Source organism: Notamacropus eugenii, chromosome 4, assembly GCF_028372415.1.
Source record: "Notamacropus eugenii isolate mMacEug1 chromosome 4, mMacEug1.pri_v2, whole genome shotgun sequence".
Classification (NCBI taxonomy): Eukaryota; Metazoa; Chordata; class Mammalia; order Diprotodontia; family Macropodidae; genus Notamacropus; species Notamacropus eugenii.
Genome location: NC_092875.1, coordinates 53,027,288 through 53,051,313, shown reverse-complemented (window position 1 = coordinate 53,051,313; position 24,026 = coordinate 53,027,288). Strand labels below are relative to the sequence as shown.

General features: G+C 40.0%; 1 pseudogene; it reads right to left on the bottom strand.

The window, feature by feature from the left end:
- Positions 1 to 515: 515 nt before the first annotated feature.
- LOC140502186 (ceramide synthase 4-like) overlaps positions 516 to 24,026 on the bottom strand; it is a 37,511-nt pseudogene continuing 14,000 nt past the window's right edge.

Here is a 24,026-nt window from a genome sequence, read left to right as displayed (position 1 = left end):
TTGGTTCAGGGAGCTGATGGTTCCTTCTTGGCCTCCATGGGGATCTGGGGGCTCCCTCATCTTTCTCTTCAGTGGTATCTGCACAGATAGAACAGAACCATTAACTGGGGGTCTAAAGAATCTTCATCCCCTCCCATCATCACCTCCTATGAGGCCTTGTAATAAATGGGAACAGTGCTCAGCAGCCAGGCCAAGAAATTGGCTCAAGGAGATCATTAAACCCATCCTAAAATCCCATGGAGAGATTGCTTGCTTCCCCTTCTTCCTTCAGGTCTAACAGAAGTGGGGATGGACTGACAGATAGGGAGAGACAGAAATAAAGATTTCTGGTCCAGAACCAGTCTTGTTCTATAGAGTCCATACCCAATAAGAATCTTGGAGATTTCCCATAATGACCTAATTCGTAGAAGACCTATCATCCAGGTTTCCTCCCTTAACTGGGGAATCTGATAGTCTTAGGCCAGACCAGGCTACATTGCTGGAACAGGTACATAGATCAGTTGGGACCCTACTCCTCAAGACCAGAGGAAGTTGCAGGAGTTGGTAACGTCATTGGACTGGGGCTGCCTGTTCCTTTGCCTCTCCATCTCTGACTGCTCATCACTTGTGTCTTGTTCCTTCAAGTCACTCCTCACATCAGTCTTCTCAAAATCAGAGGCCAAGAAAGGAAGTGGATCAGAGAGAATGAGGGATGGACAGATGGAAAATAACCAATTAGAGAGATGGACAGATGGAAAGTAGCCAATCAGAGGTGATGGAAATAAAAATAGAAAGACAATCCTGTTCCTGAAATAGCTTACTATGTGTTGGGGGAGATAATATACAAAAGGAAGTTGGAGGAGTAATGGGACACTAGGGGACAATTTTTTACATGGATTTGTGACCAAACAGAGCTGTAGATGGAAAGTGGAGTGAGTTGCAAAGTCCAGGTTGTGTGACTATAAAGTAAAGGTCTGGGTGGAATTGGGTGCTCCACCCTCCAGTTACCCCTCTGTCAGGACTGCCTAGATGCCCATTATCACTAGAATACCAGGCTCTAGTCTTCATTCCCACTGTTCATGCACTTCCCCCCTAACATAGCTGCAAAGGCTTCTGGGGCTGGGATTCTTATTTACTTGCCCCTGAGATGCTTAAGAGGTAACTGAGACAGGATCAAGCTATAGAAGGATCAGAAACCAAAATTAGGGTCAGTTTTGTACATACCTTGTCACTCACAACAAAGGAACAGACTATTCAGAGAATGAAGTAGGACCAGAAGACATGGAGACTCTGCAGAACCATTAGGAGGGTAATGGTTAAAAAATATCCTAAGAAAGGCTTTACCCAGTCTGTGGAATAATAGGTATATTGCATGATTCTGCAGGAGAGAAAGAAAATTAGGTCACTTTGAGGATCTTTCAGACAACCTTGGTCACTAGTAACACAAGCCCCAGGGAGGGGAGAAGGCCACCAAGCATTAACAGGTCCCTGTCTCAACTTTCCCATACATAGAAGGTTTCACCAGCTTTTCAAAAGTCAGATCTTGGCAACGGAAGGTCCCACAAGAGGAGGACTTTGGGCCTTAGGCTTCCTAGGCATCACAACCACTTCCCAAAACCCTCATCATTCTCTGGGGAAAAGCTCACATGTTTGGGAAGAGAATGAGTTGGCTAACAAGGAACACCACAGCAAAGAGGATGAAGAGTACATGATATGTATGTTTCCACTGTGCATAATGGAATATCTTGCTGGCCTGGGAGGAGAAGAGAAAGAAAATCTTAGAATCCCATAATCTCAGTTAAGAGAGGTCTCAGATGGTATTTAGTCCAATGCTTACTTGATCAGGAATCTCTTTTACAATTCCTTGACAAATTGTCATCAACCTTCCATTTGAACACCTCCAATAATGGAATCTTGCTACTTCTAAGAGACTACCCATTCCACTTTCATATAACTCTGATCTTTAGGAAGCTTATTCCTTATCCCCTTACCTTATGCCCATATCCCCACTTTCCTCACCTCCCACTGTTCCTAGTTCTGCCTTCTAGGACAAATCAGATGATCAATCAACCATTACTTATTAAATGCCTCCTATGGGTTAGGCACCAACTAGGTGCTGTGACATAATTGAAAACAGACTACTCTCTCAATATAACTTAAAAGTCCAGCTTGGGGAGAAAACATGTACCTATGTAGTTATATAAGACATAGATACAAGGTGTTTTGGTAAGATAGTACATTACTTGTGACGTCACTGGTCCTCCTTGAAAAATGAAGGATGAACAAACAACATCGGTGAGTGATTTTAACTTGTATTCTCAGAGGAAGTTGATTTCTCACCCAGAGAAGACAGGAAAGGTATTAAAAGGATACCTCTCCATACTCCAGGTTGATAGGAAGAATGAAGGACCCAAAAGAAACAGATGTAAGGCATTAATTGGGGAATAAAAGGATCTGAGATGGAGTAGAAAAGACTTGACCCTTGTCAGGATGATGTAGTACAGAAGACTGTTATAAAGAGAAGAAAAGGAAGGAAAAGGACAGTTGTATAATTGGAGCTTTAAAAACCCCACAACTGGAGGATCTTCCTTCGGGGAGACCTGGATGCCCTAAAGCAAAAGAAAATATCAGGTAGGAGATCAACTTCTAAGGGGCAGATAAAGAATAGAAAGGTAGTAGTAGTTGGTGATACCCTGCTTAGGAGCATTTGTTAATAGATTTATGGTCTTCCTGGTGTATGTACCCATCACATAACAGAAATATCCCCAAACTTATAAAATGGATGACAGCCACTGATATTTGGTTATTCAAGTGGGCACAGATGACAGAAGGAAACCAAAAAATATTGCCAGTGATTAGGAAGTGTTGGGTTAGAAACAAAACCAAAATGGTATCGTTGCCCTCACTGTTGACTATTGAAGTCAAAAGATGTAGAAGAAGAAAAAAAACTTTGGGAAATGAATAGCTGGCTAAGAAGGCGGTGTCTGGTTATGGGATGTGGATTTCTATATTACAGTTAACAATACAGGATTGATAAATTTCTGACCAGAGATGAAGTGGATTTCAGATAGGCTGGTAAGAATGTATTTGCCAGATCTTTTGTGTATCTAATCAAAGGGCTTTAAACAAGGTGGAAAGAAGAGACCTCCTGTGTATATTCCCAAATAAAAATGTTTTGAAGAATAGCCACAAAGAAGGCCAAACAGCAGCCGAGACCTAGAAATTCAAAGGAGACAGAACTCCAAACCAGCAGCTAATAGTAAAAGCCATCAGCGTTAAGCATCTGTACACTTGAGCCAGCTAGGTGGCATACTGGATAAAGCTTTGGGCCTGGAGTCAGGAAGACCTGAGTTTAAAACCAGATTTATACACTTTCTAACTCTATGACCCTCAGCAAGTCACTAAACTTCTGTTTGAGTTATTAGAGATAATGATAGCTATCTTTCAGGATGATTATGACCATCTAGTGAGATATTTGCAAAAGCATTTAGCATAGTGCTTGGCATATAATAGGCATTAAACAAATTCTCTCTCTTTCACACTCTCTCTCTCTCTCTCTCTCTCTCTCTCTCTCTCTCACACACACACACACATACACATACATACACACACACAAGTAGGGGTAATAAATCTATAGGTAACAAACTAGGAACTCAACTCAGTTCACCTCAATTCTGACTTAGTGCTGTGAAATGAATAACTGGACAATGCATTTGGATGAGTATATATTATTAAAAACCCCAGATATAAAGAGGAGTGAGTGATACTATATGTTAACAAGGTATATTTTGTGAAGAAATCTGAGAACCAAAAGAGAGAAAGAGCACGATGTCAGAATTTGGGTGGAGATTAAAAAGGAGGGAGAAACAGAAGTAATTTTATCACTGGTGTATACTACAGACCATTTGGACAGAAATAAATAAATGAGAAGTATGGTATAGTAGTGATGAGGGACTCCAGTTATCCAGGTATCTGCTGGGGGTTCTCTCTCTACCAAAAGCCAAGCACTTATTGACTCCTTAATTTGTCTCAATGATAACTTCATCCTTCAGAAGGTAGAAGAACCAACAAAGGGGAATTCTGTTTTGGATCTGATTCTCCTTAACAGAGAATGATAGAAACAACAGGGACTTTGGGAGAAGACCACTCTATCCTAAAGTTTATGAAGAAGAAAAAGACTGGGGATAGACCGACACGTATTCTAGCTTTGAGGAAAGCAGAAAGAAAGATAGGACCCAATGGACTAAAATACTTTGGAGAAGTTTGCCCAAGAGACATAGGAAATACTAAGGAATTAAATTCTAATGAGACCAAAGGAAACAAATCAGTTGAGGAGGAAAAATAGGTTTTATCAGAAAAGAATGATGTGGAAAGGAATTCTTATTTCAAAAAGAAATATGCAGAAGATGGAAGCAAGGTCAATTAATAGGAGATGAACATAAAAGTGGGGAAAAGTTCCATAAAAAGAGCATCAGAAAAGCTAAAGAATTAACTAAGCCTGTTGAGTGAAACCAAAGATAACAAAAAGGGTCCTTTATATTGGGATAAAAAAAGAAGAATCAAAGAGGGGCTGGAATCTCTGCTCGGGATGGATGGGTGAGCCATGGGCAGCAGATGGAAGGTGGAGCTGCTTGATTTTTATTGTATTTGTTTTCTCTGCAAAAAAGAATGACCTTTTCCCAAAAAATGATAGAAGAAAAATGACAGCAAGTAGTTGATATTCAAGATATATAATGGGCTAATAAGGGAGGATTTAGATGCTCTTGTTGAATACAAGTCACTTGGCCCAGAATTGCTATATTACTGGGTCCTGAAATAAATGGTAGAAATGATGGCTGGGCCGTTGTTAGTGACATGTGGAAGGTCATGGAAAACAAGATATGTATCACTGGCGAAGACTGGTGAAGGACAGGATCTCACCTTTTTCAAAAGAAGGAAGGGGGGAGGACAGTTAGGTAGCACAGTGAATAGAGTACCAGAGTCAGGAGGACCTCAGTTCAAATCTGGTCTCAGGAGCTTGACATTTACTAGCTATGTGACCTTGGGTAAGTCACTTAACTCTGATTGCCTTGCCTTCCCCCCTCCAAAAAAAAAAAAAAAGAGAGAGAGGAGGGAACAGGATCTGTAAACTATGGCCAGTAAGCTTGAATCCTGTTCCTGGGAAAATTTTTAGAAAGGATCATTATCAGATGGTTTGTAAATATCTATAAACTGAGTGATGATTGCAAAGAGCTACCATGTCTTCATCAAGAACAAGTCATGCTAGACGAGAATTACTAAACTAGCAGATAAGGAGAATAGCATGGATAGTTCATCTAAACTTTATCAACTTTTAAAAATAAATTATTATATTCTTGTGGATAAGATGGGAGAAAGATTAAATGATAATATAATCAGATGAATTTACAACTGATTGGATGACCATACTTAAAGAGTAGTTGTTAATTATTCGGTGCCAACATGATAAGAGGTCACCTGTAGGGCACCTTGGGTATCTGTCCTTCATCCCATGGTGCTTAATATTTTCACCACTGACATAAAGATATGAATGGTATCATCACACTTGAAGATGGCAAAGCTGGGGGGCATAGCTAATATGTTGGATGAGAGAGTTGAGATTCAAAAAGATCTTGACAGGCTAGGGCATTGGACTGAATCTGATAAGATAAAATGCCACAGGCAGGGATAAATATAAAGCCTTGAATTTGGGTACAAAAAAAATCAACTTTGTTATTATAAGGTGAGGAGACCTGAGCAGAAAGTGGTGGTTCTGAAAAGAATCTAGCATTCAACATGAACCAGCAGTATGATGTAGCAGCCAAAAATCTAATGTGATTTTGACCTCTGTTAGGAGGGCTCTAGCCTCCAGAAATGGGGAGGCAATAGTCCTAATATACTGTGTGTGCTTTTGTTAGACCTCAACTAGAATATTGTGTTCAGTTCTGAGCACAGTGTGGAGAGGAAGGCAAACAGGACAGTGAAGGGCATTGAGTTCATGACATATGAAGGTTTTTATTTTTGAATGAACTGGGCATTTTTAGCCTGTCTTAAAGAAGACGTATAGGCACCATGATAGCTATGATCAGGTATCTGAAGGGCTGTCACGTGGAGGATAGTTTAGACTTGTTTTATTTGGCCCCAGATAGTGAAGCAAGGAACTAGGGATTGAAGTTACAAAGAGGCAAATTTAGGCTTAATATAAGGAAAAACTTGCTAACAATTATCACTGTCTCAAAGCGCAATGGGCTACGTCTAGAGCTGGTGAGTTGTCGTCCTTCAAGATCTTCAAGCAGAAGTTGGACAACCACTTGTGGCTATGTTAGAGTGAAGATTTCCTCACCTATGCATTAGAGTAAATGGTCACTGAAGGTCCCGCCCAACTCTAAATTCTGTGATTTTGCAGTCATTGCAAAGGCAGGGAGATTGGAAATGTGGTGCTATATTTGAATGATGAATGATTAAAAAAACACTTATTAAGCACTTAATATGTGCAAAGCACTGTGCTAACCACTTGGGATATAAACAGGAAAAACAGTCTGTGCTTTCAAGTAGCTCCTATTATAATGGAGATAGCACATAGAGGAGGTTTCAGCTATGAGCCAGATAGAAGAGTCCAGTGGTCCTTAGGATGCAGAAGTGAAACAGATACTAATGCATCTCTTAATGTCATTTCCATTGATAAAATTACTCGTGATGCTGAACCATTTGAACATCAACAATGCCAGTTCACCTAGATTACATTGTGTAGAGGAGAATAATGTACAACAAGATTAGAAAGAGAGGTTGGTGACAGGTTATGACATCTTGAATTGCCAAAAGAGAACAGTATATTTGATCCCAGACATAATAGGGAGCCACTGAAGCTTACTGAGTAGAGGAGCAAAAGGCCAAATTTGTACTTGAGGAAAATGTGTTAACCAGTTTATTAAATCTGGATTAGAAAAGGTAAAGATGAGACCTACTCCCCCACACACCACACCTTGTTCAGCAGATCATAAAGATCTTATATTCATGAGGGCTGTCTTGGCTTTTAGGAATTTCTCTGTATGGTCCCAGGGATTGACCTTCAGGGTTGTGGCTAAGCTTGAAACTTTCCCATGAGGGTAAGGATTGGAAGTGAGCCTTCTCTGCTTCCATCTAACTGAGGGGGGACAGGGATTTTCACTGAAGCTCACCTTCCTCTTCACATCAAAGGGCAAAGTGAGCAGCAAAGAATGGTAGAAGCCAATCTCCAACAGGAACCAGCAATATATACCAGTCTTCAGAGGCTTAGGGTCAAAGCATCATGTGGTTAAATGATGCTGCAAACCCAACACACCAAAAAAACAAACAAAACTAAATCAATAACCAAACCCCAAACTCTAAGTTTCATAAGGGAGACAAAACTCCTCAGAGTCCATGTGACCAAGAACCCCGCCTTCTACTTTCTCTTTCACAAGATTTGGATTCTATTGTCAGACACTTGTGACTGGTCAGGTCATACAAGACTAACATAATTTTCTTTTTCTGATGAGATTACTAGACTAACACCTCTCAATTCTAGGAAAAGAAAGACCTCAAAAGGTAACTGACTGAAATTAAGTCTTCCCCACTCCCAACCTGGAAAGCCCCTAATCTTTCCTAAAATTAAAAGTCAGATCATTTAATTTTGTATTCTGACTTATAGCCCATTGATGATTTTCTTTTTATTAGTTGGTCTGAGTTGATTAATTGTTTTTAATACATAAAAATTTGTCTCACTCTATAGTCAGAGTCTTTGGATTGACTGAGGAATCCATTGACCTGTTTATCACACCTATTTTGCAAACAAATCATATAGCTCAGATTATATTCTCAGTTATTATTAATTATCTACCACAATACCAAAGCAGAAATTCAGAAAATCAAAAATAATGCTAATCACCTTGAAAGCCAATACTGAATTAACAAGTTTTTTGAAAAAAAAAACATCTAACATAACAGATATAAAATTAGCTAATCTGATTTTTTTTTAGAGAGAAAAACCAAATTGTATAAAAAAAGAACAAGGAGAATCCATCAAAATAAAGGAATTTTTGTTTGATTAACTGCCAAAAAATTTGATAACTTCAATGTAATATATGAATATTTACAAATTAACAAAACAAGAAATAGATTATTCCAACAACCGAATATCAGAAAAATTGAACGAATCAAAAATGAACTGCCAAAGAAAATACCCTAGAACCAGATGGATTTACAAGTTAACTCTACCAAAGGAGATAAAGGGAGAGTGATCAAGAATTAGATGAAGATGAAGAGGATTGAGATGACAGACAGGAAAGGACAGGGGATAGAGGGGAAGGAGAGAGATAAAGAGGATGCTCAGATAGGGCAAGAAGGTACAGAGAGGAAGATGAGTTTGGATGTTTGGGAATTCAGAGGTGGGGTGACATGGTAAATATGGGAACAACCAAAATGACCAGGAACGGGGGAAAATGAGAGGACAAGGTAGGTGGGGGCAGGGATGAAGATGGTCAGGGATAAAAGGAGACCTTTTAGACATGGTCAATATGGGAATTTGTTTTGCTTGACTCTGTGTATTTGTTGCAAGAGGTTTCTTGGGATCGGGTGGGGAATGTAAAGAAGAGAAAATACATGTTCATTGAAAAAAATTAAACAAGTGATATAGTACAATGGGAAGAGTTAGAGGGATAATGAGGATATGAAGATGAAAATTGAGAGGATGAAGGGACAGACGGGATGGAGAGGCCCTGTGGTGAAGATGGGACAGGATGTACTCGCATTGAAAACAGTAAGGATGCCACCAAAGAAAGAAGAAAAATAAAATAAAAATCTCTAACTGAAAATACAAAACAAGGGAGAGAGGATAAGAGAAGTTTGGGTGGATGAGATGTACAGATAGGGTCACTATTATGGGGAGTGGACAGGCAGACAAACAAATGAGTCTAGTCCCAAAGCTCCTTGACCCTAACCTATTTCCCCAACTGTCTTGGTCTTGGTGCCAGTCCTTCATTAGCCCTCCACCCCGCCCCAGCTTACTGGGATTCACTGAACTTCTTTGTCAGATTTGATCTCTCTTGGTTCCTTCATCTTCAAAACCAGTGCTGGGTCTACCTCATAGAGAGGCCACACTGACTGACCAGGAGACTCCCCTGAGCCTAGGGATCAAGGGAAAAGGAGATCTCAAATTTCAGTAACTATGGGAAACAGCAAATAGTAAATGTCCACTATGTGCCAGGTATGGCACAAAACCCAAACCTTATATTCTCTTTCTTTCAAGAGCTTGTTTCCTACTGGGGATGGGGGTGAGGTGGAGCACATATGATAAGAAATTTCAAATTACATACGAAATAAACATGAAGTAATTTGGGGAGAACACAAACTACTGAGGAAATCAGGGATCACCCCTGAAGGGAGCTAAGAATTCTAAAAGATGGAGGTGAGTACCGGGAGCATTACGAGTGTCAGCTGGCCTATGCACTATCGAGGGTACTACCCTTCTCCCAACCACCCACCCAGGCTCAAAATCTCAGGTCATTCTTGACTGTTCTCTTGAACTCATTCCTCATATTCAATTCCTTGCTAAGTTTTATTTTTATCTTCACAACATTGCTTGTCCAAGTCTTCTCTCCACTTACACAGTCTCCACCCTTGTGAAGTCCCTCATTCAACTAATTCATTCAACAAACATTTATTAAGCACCTACTATTTATGAGGCACCATGGTGTGTGCTGGGGACACAAAAGGGGGAAAAGATGGTCCCTGTCCTCAGGGAGCTTATAATCTAATGGGGGAAATGACATGCAAACAAATATATACAAAGGGAGCCTATAGACAGGAGAAGTAGGAAATAATGAACGGAAGAAAACAAGTGTTGCAGTAGCCTTCTGGCAGGTCTTCTTGACTCAAGTCTCTCCTTACTCAGTTGCCAAAGTGATTTTCTTAAATCTTGAGTCTGACCATTCCATCCCTCACCTCCTCCCAACCCTACTCAACAAACTTCACTATTTTCTTAATAGTGCCAGGATCAAATATAAAATTCTCTGGCATTTAAAGCTCTTCACAGGCTGACCCCTTCCTATATTTTCAATCTTCTGACACTTCACTCTCCTTAACGTATTTCATGATCCAGTGACACGGTCCTTCTTTCTATCATTTTTTGAGTTTTATATCTATTTCATTGTTTTTACTTCATTTTGGTTTCATTTAGATGAATTTAATTTAGTATTTCTTTTAACTTATGTAATAAAACAAGCGTTTCCCTAACATAATATAAAAGATAATTGCACATGAAACTACAGATCTATTATGCACAACTCACTATTCCTTTTAAATATATAAATAAAGTTATCATGTAAATTTACTTATTTTCTTTTTCTTCCCTTCTTTTCATCCCAAATTCATGCCTTTTACATGAGCTCACCCCCTTTCTTGGAATGTCTTCACCTCCACCTCCTGGTTTCCTAGGCTTCTTTTGAGACAAGGATCAGATTACTGTTCTAGAGGCCTTTTTTCCTGGTCCCCCCATGACTGGTGCCTTCTCTCTGATTTTATCTTCCATTTGCATCAACTCCATCTTGTATAATGGTTCTTTGTGTGTTTTCTGTCTCATTAGAATGTGAGTTCCTTGAAGCAGATTGTATTCCTATTCCTTTGTACAGTGTTTCCTACACAGTAAGCACTTGTGAAATTATTAATTGTGCAAAGGTGGATGGAAAAGACAAAAGTTATATTGGGGAATAGTAGGTGGACCAGTTTACTTGACACACTGAGTGTTAGAGTGGGAGTAATGTGTAATAATCCTTGAAAGACACAATGGAGCTTTACTATGAAGTGTTTTAAATACTAAAAAAGAATTTTCATTTATTTCTAGAGTCAAGGGTAAGCCATTAATGATCCTTAAGTGAGGGGATGACAAGGTCAAATCTCTGTTCTAAAAATATCAGTTTGGCAGCCATGCAGAGGAAAGATTATAGAGGGAAGAGACTAGAGGTAAAGAGACCCAATCTGGAGGCTACCTCAAGAATGAGGACAAAGCAAAATGAAGGTCTGAATTGGACTAATTGTGTACAAGTGGGGAGAAGGGGTTGTTCAAGATGCACGAAATCAAGACTTCACAACTGAATGAACATGGTGGTGAGTGAGAGTGAAGGATCAAGATGCCTTTTAATGAGCAAATCTACATCCACAAAAATAGAATGTCAGATTGATAAATGATTGTAGAAATCCCGATGTCCAATCTTCTAATTTTGCATGTGAGAAAACTGCCTCTAAGATAGAAGTGGGTTGGCCAGAGTCACATGACAAGTCAGTGGCAAAGCTGAGATTAGAACCCAGTGGAATGCCTATTCTCTATGGTGCCAATTAGATAAGAGTTCAATTCTCTCATGGAAGATGATACCAAAAGGAATCTGTCTGAGCCAGTCCTGGGCACAGAGTTCTACATCTTCTGTCTACTTCCTGTTAAAAAATCAAAAAACAACAGCTGCTCCTGAACATATTTGGAGGTATCTCTGATTCCTTAGTGGCATCCAAACCTGGGGAGTGCTTACCTCTTTGGGGTTCCAAGTCTGATTGTTGAAAAAAGACTCCAGGATGGGATTGGGAGCACCCTTTACTCTAAGGTAGTCACTAATACCCATGACCCTGCTCAGAAGTACCCCAATGTTCCTGAAAGAGGAGACAGGAAGGGGGAAAAAGAATGAAGTAAAAAGTGCACGGCAGAGAACAAAAAAACATTTACAAGGAAGCGAAGAAAGGAAAAATTGTGGTAATAATAGCTCTTACCTAGTAGGGTCCTTGCAAGGTTCAAAGAATATTTGTAGAGCACTTAGTGTAGTACCAAGCATATTATTATTATTTTGCTAAGGGGCAGCTAGGTGGTGCAGTGGATAGAGCACCAGTGCAGGAGTCAGGAGGATCTGAGTTCAAATCTCATCTCAGACACATCACTAGCTGTGTGACCTTGGGCAAGTCACTTAACCCCAACTGCCTCATTCTGGGTCATCTTTAGTCATCCTGATGAATATCTGGTCACTGAATTCACATGGCTCTGGAGGAGAAGTGAGGCTGGTGACCTGCACAGCCCTCCCTCACTCAAAACACAGTCAAGTGCAAGTCATGTCATTATTTCTATGATGGCATGGTCTTCTTCAGCAATGAAGGACAAACACACACATTATTATGCTAGAACATAGAGCACATGGAGGGAAGTCATGAGATAAAATATCACTTTCATTTCCAATGCCTTAATAATATCCCACTATATTTATATGCCACCGTTTCACAGAATTACTGTGAGGAAATCAGCTTTACCTTGTATATAAACTGTGATCCCTTTGACCCAGAGATAACTACTAGACTCAAAGGAAAAGCATTCATATGTACAAATATATCACAGCTCTTTTTTTTGTGGTGGAAAAGTACTGAAAACTGAGGAGGTACACATCAATCAAGGAATGGCTGAAGGAATCACGGTATATGAATGTAACAATATCAAGAAATGATGAAGGAGCCAATTTCAGAGAAACCTAGAACGACATGTATGAACTGAAGCAGACAGACTGAGACAAACGCTAACTGAGTTTGGGAAGGAGGAACCAGTAGAGCTAGACAAGAATCAAGAGAGTATAAGTGAAACTAAGCAGAAGGACATAATCCTGCTTTAGGATGGGAATGAAAATCAATACAAAAGAAATAAATGGAGAAAAAGATAGGATTCCTAATGATAAAGAATTACTTGCCAATACCTATATTGTCAAAGGACATAATTCTCAAAAATGTTTGGTAGACGGTGGTTGGCATGTCATAAGCATTTGGTAAATGCTTTGCCTTTCGAAAGAACTGTAAGCTATAAAAAGCGATATGAAAGACTGCTCCAAATGTACTACTGAGAAATGCATGTCAAAGCATCTCTAAGGTTTCGTTTCAAACCTAGCAAGTTGGCAAAGATGACCAAAGAGGTAAGAGATACATTTTAAAGGGCCAGTAGAAAGACAGATATACTAATACAATGTTGGTAAGTCTAAAAGTTTTTTAAACAGTTGGGGAAAACAAATTGGATTTGGTTGTGAAAAGTCATTAACTATTCCTACCTTTTTACCCAAACATCTGAACACTAGCTATATATCCCAATGAGCTCCAAGGCAGAAAAAAGGGTCCCATAGATTACAAAATATTCATAGTAGTACTTTTTGGAAAGCAAAATTGGAAGCATTAGAGAATCCCAGTGAGTGAGAATATGATAAATTGTGGTATGAACATGTGACACATGTTGTCCTGTGTCCACTCCCAAAAGAAGGTAAGCTTCTTGAACAGAAAGACTTTTAAGTTTTTTTCTTTTATATTGCAAATGACCAGCACAGGGCCTGGTACATAGTATGAATGAATGAATGAATGAATGAGCATTATTAAGTGCTTATATGCTAAGCACTGGGGACACAAATTAAGCCAGTTTCCATTCCTATTCCAATAGGGGAGATAACCCATATGGAAGATTTCAGTTGCAAGTTACATGGAAAAGTCTGATGGCCCTGTGGGTGCAGCAGCAACTTAGATGGTAGATATGTAATAAATTCTTGTTGATTGATATCAGTATAATTGAATATTATGCTATAAAAATAACAAATATGGGGAATTCAGAGAAGCCTTAGAAAACTCCTACAAATTGAGATGGAAGGAAGGAGGAAGAACCAGGAGATGATTATGATAATCTAAGTAAAAAAAACATTAGCAAGAACACAAATGCTACGTAACTGGTATTGACCTTTGAGAAGAGATGAGCCAGCACAGAAGTGGGGGGCTATGGGTGAGGGATGCTAATTATAGTTGTTGTTAGATAAGGTCCCATCATTTGTTTTTTGTTGCATGGGAAGGCTCAAGCCATGCTGCAGGGAATTTAGAGGGAGGGGTACAATGTGACCCGTAGTGACTTGTGTAAAAAGAAAAAGAGTCAACAAAATTTTAATTTTGATGGGGAGAGACAGACAGAAAAGGAGAGAGAGACATGGAGAGAAACATGTAATTGACACCTCTCAAATTTATATCAGATGATTACTAAGATAAATGCCTGGGGAATGGCTGCTAGGAGATCCTTGGGGTGAGGGTAGATGGTCCCATTGGACTCCTCCATGTCAGCCCATGTGTACCCAGGAGGCAACCAGTACTCATCCTTCCAGAACAAGGCCAAAATTTTACTGGAGATGTCTAAAGAGGCTGAGGATAGAACAAAAACCTGGTTAACTTAGAGTCAGTTCACATAAATGACCAGTTTTAGAAGCAGAGAATGTCAAGTTGCAAGGGTCCTTAAGGAAATCCTATCTCCTCATTTTCTAGATGTTCAAGCTGAACAAGGCAAGTCAGTGGTAGAAATGGGCCAAGAAGCCTGATTAACTTGACGCCCTGTCCAGAATTGTTTCTACTTCACCTTGCCACCACCAGGCAATAGGGAGGGAATTGGCTGGATAGCACTCTTCAAATACGCTGTCTACTGCCTGAATCTTTCTTGGCATAGGAGACCCAGGCGTTTCAGATTTTGTCCAACATTGGCCTGCCCTTGATCTGGTCCAGCCCAGCACTGTGTATTGTGGCAGCATGGATGGGGAGATACCATGGGGTGGGGAAGGCTCTCAGGCCAGGAGAACAGACCCTAGAACCAGGGAGAGGCCTTAGAAAAAATGTCAGAGTTAGGAAGGCCTTTGGAACCCAGAGTATCAGAGTTGGGAGGATCCTTCGAAGATTGTCAGAACTAGCAGATCTGGAAGATTGGTAGAATTAGTCAGGAGGAACTAGATAAGCCTTGCAATGCATAGCCATCTCCCTGTTACTGAAAGAATTCAGTCTGAAGCTGAGAGATTCTTCAGCTTTAGAAGTAAATTCCAGTTTCAAGTGATGGTCATAACAGACACTGTTGGAGGGCTCTTTCAACATTGGCAGTCTAGGCTTCCTCTCTGGCTTGCTCAGTTCTCACCACATCTTTGTGCAGTGACCCCTCTGCAGTCTGCTTCTGAGGAAAATGTATGAAATAGTTTCTGTGACCTCACCTTCTCTGGGTTCAGGATGTCATCCAAGGTTCCTCCTTCCCCTGAATCTCCTGATATCTCCAAGCAGCCAGAAGTGGTGAGATCAGAAAGACATCTGGAACCAGTCACTAGGGAGGCTAGGCCAGCATCTGGCTGCCAGAAAAACACCCTGACTTTCCTAATGTTGGATGAATGCCCCTTCCTCTACCCTCTGCTAGGAGTACTTCTTCCAGAAAGCTGGTAGAGTAGTGGATAGAGTGCTAGGCCTGGGCTCAGGAAGACCTCAGTTCAAATCTGACCTCAGACTAGCTGTATGACCTTGGGCAAGTCATTTCATCTCTGTTTGACTCAATTTCCTCAACTATAAAATGAAGATAATAATAGTCTCTACCTATTATAGTGAGGATCAAGTGATATAATATTCATAAAATGCCTGGCATTATGGAAAAATGCATGTTGTCTATATATAGAAATGCTATAGAAATATTATCTATTTTTTATCCATCTGAGGTGTTTCTAGCCTTTGGAAGATCCATTTTTCAAAGCCCAGAAAGGAGAGGAATCTAATGTCTTTTTCAGAGCTTCTGAAAAGGAGCATGGCTCAAGGCAGGTTGAGAGTGTCGGGGAAGGAAATGCTGATGAAGAGACTGAATTTGGAATCAAAAGACATCAGCTCAGTTCTTGTTAACTAGTTGTGTGACTTGTTACTTCCCCCTTTGGATCTCAATCTCCAAGGTCTCTTACAGGTTTAAATTCCATGACCTGAAAACAAAGGGGAAGGCATCCGAATGTGCACAGCATAGCTACATAGACTCTTAAAAGTATCTGCACCACAGATGGAAACCAAGGAATGTAGCTGAGGATGAATTTGAAAGGCCTGAGAATTTCTTCAGGGAGGCCACACAGCTTGGAAGGAGTTCAAGCCTTATGACAAATGCTCAGGATGACAAAGAGCTCTCTGTCTCTCCTTCTTTGTATTTCTTTCTCTATCTCTTTCTCTCTGTCTTTGTTTCTCTGCCTCTCTCTGTCTCTTTTTCTCTTTTCTTTTAAGCTTTGCTAAAAGTTAGAAAAGCAAGCAAGGGGCTCATCCACTTCTTGGGAGAGAAGCAACTGGTGTATTGTGTCCAGTTCCAACACCATGTTTTAGGAAGCACATGGAAATGGACAAACTGGAGTTACCACACAAGAGGAAACAGGCCCTGAACTGTGAAGCAAATAGGGGTGTTTAACCTGGAGATGTGGGGCAATGGAGTTAGCGTTTAGGATGGAGTAGGAAAGGACAGGATGGGTGACATCTGTCATCAGGTATTTAAAGTTCTGCCAACTAGAAGAGGGATTAGATGCGTTCTCCATCTCCCCAGAGGACAGTAATGGATTTATCTCCAGGCCACAATATCTTAATTAACAGCAAGTGACTAAGCAAACTCATCCTGTCCACTAAAATGAGGTCACAGATCCTAGGTTGCCTGGAACGACACCCAGATGCCCACTATGACCCTCTTGCAAACTTTCCTATGAAAATAATAGGTCACATTTCCAGGGATATTTAAGGATCCCAGAAAGAGAGCTACTGTAAGGATTGCCACACTACTGTAAGAATTCAAACTGGAAAGGGATTTTAGAGCTCATCTAGTTCAATCTCATTATATAGAGTAGGAATCTAAGGCTCAGTGAGATTAAGTAATTTGTCCAAGGTCACACACACTTACACCATTGGAAGTTGGGTCTTTTAAGACAAATGCTCTTTCCCTTACACCTTGTCCTCTTCCGTTGCTATTCTCATTTTGTAGATGTAGAAAATAAGACTTAACAAAGAGGCATGCAAAAAAGACTTAAGGACATATTTATATAAAAATATTTATAGTAGCTCTTTTTGTGGTGGCTAAAAATTGGAAATTGAGAAGATGCTCAACAATTGAGAAACGACTAAACAATCTGTGGAATGTGATTTTGATGGGATATTATTGTGTTATAAGAAATGACAAGCAGGATGATTTCAGAAAAAAACCTGGAAAGACTTACATGAACTGATGCAAAATGAAGTGAGTAGAACCAGAATGTTGTACGCAGTAGCAACAATGTTGTACAATGATCAACTGTGAATGACACATATTCTCAGCAATACAATGATCTAAGACAATCCCGAAGGACTAATGATGAAGCAGACTTTCTGTCCCTAGAGAAAGAACTGATGATGTTTGAATACAGACTGAAGCATGCTATTTTTTACTTCTTTCATTCTAGTGTTCTGGTACAAAATGACTAACATAGGAATGTTTTACATGATTGCACTTGTATAACCTCTATCTGACTGTTTACCATCTCAGGGAGGGAGGAAGGGACAGAATTTGGAACTTAAAAAAACCTAAATGTTAAAAAAAATTGTTTTAAAGTGTAATTGGGGGAAAATAAAATATTGTGTTAAAAAAAAGAAAAGGAAAAGGATATGACTTGGCCAAGATCCCATAGCTAGTAAATGTCCCAGCAAGAATTAGACCAACTTCATTGTTTCTTTGAATCAGCTGAAGCCATATTGTTCCAACCCTCAAGGTCTGTCTAATTGGCTTCAATCCAAACTTTGCCTCTTGGCCTTCGGAGTTCTTTTTCCCATCATTCCTGACCCCTCCAGGCTCATTGTGAAGAGAACTGGATTTGTGATCAGAGGACGTGGCTTAATTCTGGGCTCTGCTGATTTCTAACTATATGACCTAAGACAAATTACTTTCCTTCTCTGGACCTCAGTTCCTATCACTAAGGCCCCTCTTAGCTTTTACTTTTAGGGCCTGTGATACCCCACCCTTCTTCTCAGTCAATCTTTCCCTCTTCCAAGAAGCCCTACCTGATTCTCATACCCTATTCTGCAACTCTTGAAGCAGCCTACCATGGGAGATCGAAATGGACATGGACAAGCTGGAGTGACCAGAGAAGGGAAAGAAGGATGGGGATGGGCCTGAAATTTATGCCACATGATGATTCACTGAAAAAAACTGGAAGAGACGTGGGGTGTGCACTGGAAAGGTAGGGGAAGAAAAGATAGGGTGGAAGGACAGCTGAGGTTATGATCGGGAAGACCTAGGTTCAAATTCTGCCTTAGATATTAGCTGTGGGACCCTGGACAACTTCATTTAACCTCTCTATGTTTCAGTTTCCTGTTTTGTAAAACAGGAGATAATGACTCTAACACTTATTTAATGGAGTGGTGGTTAGCCCAGGACATTTAAAATCTTAAGAAAAGCCCTGTTATATTCACTGTTATCTATGGCCTCAGTTTATCTTCAGATGCTGCTTTATCCTGATTTTCCTCCAAGTTCTTATTTGGGTAGTCTGGGATCTTGGGGCCACTCTAGGAGGGTCAGATTATTAGGTGGGGGAAATAGAGGGAAGGAAACATTTATGAAGCACCTACCAGGCCCTGTGCTAAGTGTTTCACAAGTATCTCGGTTGATCTCAAATCAGACAGGTTCTTTCAAAGGGAATCCCAACAACTGAACTTGAGAGCCCTTCTCCCTGAAACACAAAAGCTCAAGGAACATTCTGTAATATCTAATACCGAGAATAATAGTGTTTCAAGGTAGGCAAAGTGCTTAACAAATATTATCTCATTTAATTCTCACAACAACCCTGGGAAGTAGGTTATTATTATTATCCCCATTTTATAGATGAGGAAACTGAGGCACAGAGAAGTTAATTGACTTGCCCAGGGTCCCACAGCTAGCTTAGTGTCTGAGGCCACATTTGAATTGAGGTTTTCATGAATCAGTCCTTTGCTTTACTCTCATCCCCGCTTACCTGCCTCAGTGGACAATCACCAAGCGTTTCTTAAGGGTCTATTATGTAACTGGCACTGTGCAATTACCTCTCTCCACCTTTATCTGTGACCATTTCTTGTACAATTACCTCTCTTCACCTCTTCCCTTCTCTGGGTTCGATAAAAGGGTATCAGAGATGTGTGTGTGTATGTGTGTGTGTGTGTGACAGGTGTGTGTATATTCGACACAGCAGTGTACTTATGATATGGGCCATCTGACACTGTTCTCTGTGCGATAGAGCAATGTGTGTGGGTGTGTGTGGGAGTGTATGTGTGTGTGTGTGTGTGTGTGTGTGTGTGTGTGAGAGAGAGAGAGAGAGAGAGAGAGAGAGAGAGAGAGAGAGAGAGAGAGAGAGAGAGAGAGAGAGAGAGAGAGGGAGAGGAGAAGGGGTATCACTGAGCTGGCACAAGATTAGGGCAGACAGAGAGAAGGTGCATAAATAGGGGACCCTGTCAGGCACTGTACTGAAGATACAAAGAAAGACAAAAGACAATCCTGCTCTCAAGGAGCTCCCAGTCTAATGCCAGCAAAAGTCATTCATGGATGAGAGATATAGACAGGACCAGTTGGAGATCATCTCAGAAGGAAGGCACCAGGATTAAGGGGACTTGGGAAAGGTTTCTTGCAGAAGATGGGGGTTTGGCTGAGACTTAAAGGAGTGCAGGAAAGCCAGGAGGTTGGGTTGAGAGAGGGAATTTCGGGGAAGGGGCACTGGGTGAAAATCCCTGGGGCTGGAAGATAGAATGTCTTATTGGAGGAAGAGCAAGAAGATTGGCATCTCTGGGTCCTATAGGAAGGTGAAAGAAGACTGGAAAGGTGGGGTGGGGAAGGCTCTGAAGGGCTTTAAAAGCTGAACACAAGATTTTAGATTTGATCCTGAAGATGAAAGGGAGCCAGTGGAGGTTATTGAACAGGCTGAAGGAGGAGTGTGTGACATGAGCAGATCTGGGCTTTAGGAAAGGGCAAACTGAGGCAAGAAGGCCAACCAGAAGCCATGAAATAGTCTCGGCATGAGGTGACAATGGTGTGCACCAGGTTCATTATAGTTTTCAAGAAGAGAAGAGGGCATATTCTAGTAGGAGAAAGGACAGTATTTGTTGAGTGCTTGGATATGAAATGTGAGAGAGGGTGGCGAGGTGAGGATGGCACCTAAGTGGCTGAGCTGGGTGATTGGGAGGCTGCTGGTACCCTCAACAGTAGAAGAGAAGTTTGGAAGAGGAAATGGTTTGGGGTAAAATATGAGGAATTCGGTTTTGGAAGCATTACCAGAAAGCCTCCCTTGTGAGGATGGGAATGTATAACTGATGGAGACAGACCTCCAACTATCCCCACCACTTCCAAAGCACTAGTATGTAAAAGAAAGGTCTGGGCAAAGGGCAGGAGGGGTTGAGCTGTGGAGGAGGTGGTGCATGCAAGAGGGACCACTTACCTGCAGCATAGACACAAAGATGTGTGGTTCTGCTCACCTAGTTCTACTGCTGCAGGGTTTTTATGTGTCTGACACCAAAGCCTTATGGTTGCAAGCTAACCTCCTTGTTCTTTCAGCAGCAAGCCAATAAACTGTGATATAATATTTCAAATTTAAGGGCTTTGGATTTATAGACTGACCTTTTTCAATGACTAAAAAATTAAACTCTGTGTGTGTGTGTGTGTGTGTGTGTGTGTGTGTGTGTGTGTGTGTGTGGAGTGGCTGTTTTCTAGTCGTTCAGTTGCATCTGACTGTCCTTGACCCTTTTTGGGGTTTTCTTAGCAAAGATACAGGAGTGGTTTGCCATTTCCTTTTCCAGCTCCTTTTATGGACGAGGAAATGGAGGCAAATAGGGTGAAGTGAATTGCTCAGGGTCACACAGCTAGTAAGTGTTTGAGGCTAGATTTGAAATTAGGTTTTCCTGACTCCAGGCCTGGTTCTCTGTCCACTGTATCACCTAGTTGTCTGTATACATACAGAGACACACATGCACAGAGAGATATGATATGATATGATATATATATACACACACACATATATATGTACATATATATCAAAGGGGTTTAATTTGATAAATATATCAAGGGAGTTTAACATATATGAGTTATACACATCTTTATATACACTTGCACAGATAGATAGATAAATCATTGATTCTCATTTGTGGTAGTTATATTTTATAAACACTCAACTAGCAAATAGTGAACGAATATTCCATGGGAAATTCAAGGTAAGGTTTCTTGGAGCCCCTCTGGCCGCAGCATTTAAGTCAGCACTTTCTGGAGCAGCCTCATGTACACAGATCAGTGAATTCCCTTTTTCTTTTTCTGAATGGACCGTATTGTTGATTCACTAACATTGAACTCATGGCCAAAAGCACTATCATTCAGGCCTGAATGAAGCTTATCTAATGAATGTATTTTTTCTCATAAGGCACATCAGAGCCTTTTTGTGCTTAGGGACACTGGACCGTACCGTACTTCAGCACTGTCCATTTTAAATAGCAAAACCACCAACACAAAGCACCAAAATGCAAAAGTGGCTCTAAATAGATTGTGCAGAGGATACAGCATATAAACTGAAAAAAGGCAGATGTCCCCTTGTTCTGCTTCATCTGGAAATTTGTGCATCAACAACTCAAATTTTGACTACTCTGAACATGTCTGCAAATGACCAGGAAATCACCACCAGTATGGCGGGTTACAGATAAATTTTAGCAAGTAAGTGAGTTCCCAAATACAGAATCCAGGAGTAATAAAAGTATGGAATATAAATATATATGTATGTATATGCATATATACATATACACATGCATACATGCACAGATGCATATAGATTTGTTTTCAGTTTATCAAATAACTTTCCTGAGTCACAGGAGCAAGGCATTATTAGGAAAATTATCTATTAATTTGACTTTCATTAACACTGGACAATATGATGTTGTCACTTTGCTTTCCATGGAAATTTATTTTATTGCATGCCTTAAAATGGCAGTGTGTGTTTGACTTCTCAACATAATAAAAGCTCTTGTTATTTTGTTATCAACACAAAGGATCCGGCCAAGGATTGGGCCTTGTGATTTCATTGGCGTAGAGAATTCTCCTCCCTGCAGCGGGCATTTTGGCCCCCCTCTCTTTTTTCAGCTTATGGTCTTCTAGGCAAGTTAAGGAGTTGTGTAGAGCAGGCGTGTCAAACATGTGGGCCAGCTGCCCATGTGTTATGACTCAAAACAGATCAAAATGTAATTGGGAAATATTTAACAAAATAAAAGAAATAAAAGTGCTATAAAACAGAAATAACATTACATTTTAAAACTAAGGCAGCATGAAGTCTGCAGGGATCCTTATGTACAGATTTCTGTTTGAGTTTGATATCTCTGGTCTAGAGCGTTAAGAGGTTAAGTGGTTTGTGAGGTATGAGGGCCACGCAGCCAATATTTGTCAAAGGCAGGACTTGAGCCTGGGTCTTCCTGACTCTGAGTCTACCTCACTTTATGAATGATTGATAGAGTGAGGAGACATTCTGCATAGAGGTTATGTATTCAATTGTTTTTTCGTGTTCAAAGTGCCTGTATTTCAGCCTCAGATAGAGCTATCACAAGCCCCTTTCCTGTTTATTACTGTTACATACTTGAAGTTGTGCATAATTGTAGATAATTATGAAAGGCTCATTCATTTTTGATGGCTCAGAGGAGATAAAGTTCACTGACTAGAGCCTTGCTCCAGTTTATTTTTATTGTTAGGAGCTTTAGTTAGCCATGATAGACCTGGCTTTTCAGAAACATTGTACATAAAACCTAAATTATATAACTATACTTCTTGTCTTGATTGGGGTTGAAATGTATGGATGAAACTGTTTTGTTGAAAATATATTTAATTCTGATTATTATATAACTATGTTATCAAAATGTAATGTGTAGTCTACTAGATCGTTCAGAAGGTAATCCACTAGGAATTCAAAAGGAAAGTTGCCCTCTCTAAGTTCATCCATATAGTGAAACTAAAGCCTTTCACTATTATGGTAAACGTTGCCCCTGCATTGGTTAATTGGGATTATATTCTTAGTGGCTTAGAGATAAAATCAATTTATATTTATCTCAGTCCTTCTAAAACGTAAGTTGAGCAAACTCTACTCTATATTAAAATAAATGACACTATACAATGATATATGAAGTATATGCTTTTTTTATTGTTGTGATGCAGCTATACTCATGACCAACCCAAAATAATTGGTTAAGCGTATTATTATGATTTTACAAAGTATATTAGAAAAGAAATAATTTTATTGAGATGATGATTTAGATCTTGACTTATTTCGGCCTTAAACTTATTTGATTCTCTTTGGGAAGTATAAAATCAGAGAAATCACCTAGCAGAACTTTTATGGACAGATTCTGAGGCAGAAAGAGGACATTTAAGTTTATAGTTCCAGAGTTGTGAGTTACTTTAATTACATGGGTTTTCCTCATTCATGCCATCCCTGACAAATTTTCACAAAGATATGTTCACTTTCCTCCATAGATACTAAATGCATTAATAATAGAGTATGACCCAAGTCTGTTTGTGGACTTCAGTGTAGCATTTATTATTTCTGAATTTGTATTTGCTATACTTGTGATGTTACTATTTCTTTTGCCTAAGTAAATGGTTAGGTTTGAGATGGGAAAGTGTCATAATTGTGAGTGGCTTGTTTGAGTACATGGAAAGAAATAGGTGGAGGCTCAAGATTCAGAGGGATAAGAGGAGTATCTATCTATCTATCTATCTATCTATCTATCTATCTATCTATCTATCTATCTATCTATCCGTCTGTCTATCCATATCTCTCTCTCTCTCTCTGTATACATCTCCCCACAATGGGGTCACCCCAAGGACCTATCATAGGGAGGTAGTCCTTCTTAGGGAACTAATCCTTTTGTGAGCTGCTAAAATGGTTTAGAGTGATCAAGTCAGTCCAGAGAGTGAGGAGGTGTCCAAAGATGCTATGTGAGAGGTGTGGGATGTTTACAGCATTGTTACATAACCACTAACCACTCCTATCTTTAATTGGAGAGACATAAAAGCACCCATTTGGAAATCCTAGATGTTTATCTATCAAATCTAATTAATCCTTTAATTGCTCACATTTATCGTTAGATTAAGCATACGACCAAGGAGGAAGGCATTACGGATTTAGGATTTTACTGAATCTTTGGACAATAACTAAACAAACAGTTAATACCTTTGTATATGGTAAACTTTTTTTTTTAATTTTAACTTCTGAAGATAT